This window comes from Cystoisospora suis (genome assembly GCF_002600585.1).
Source record: "Cystoisospora suis strain Wien I chromosome Unknown contig_11808, whole genome shotgun sequence".
In the NCBI taxonomy this organism is placed as follows: Eukaryota; Apicomplexa; class Conoidasida; order Eucoccidiorida; family Sarcocystidae; genus Cystoisospora; species Cystoisospora suis.
Genome location: NW_027164571.1, coordinates 1 through 237, shown reverse-complemented (window position 1 = coordinate 237; position 237 = coordinate 1).

Sequence of the window (237 nt, the reverse complement as noted above, 5' to 3'; positions counted from 1 at the left end):
TCTCTATCCTTTCTATCTTGTTTGACAAAGAAGAGATGATGTCTTCGATGATCTTCACGTAAACAGGGGAGCGTCCAGTAGCGACGAGTAGCTACATAGCCTGCTGGATAGACTTCTTCATCTCCTTCATACCATACAGGCTTGCCTATATTCAAGATAGTTAGATTCCCGTATCTCACTAAGACATGCTTTTCATTTCTTCTCTCATTCTTAGACTCTTCTTCTTCTTCGTCATCC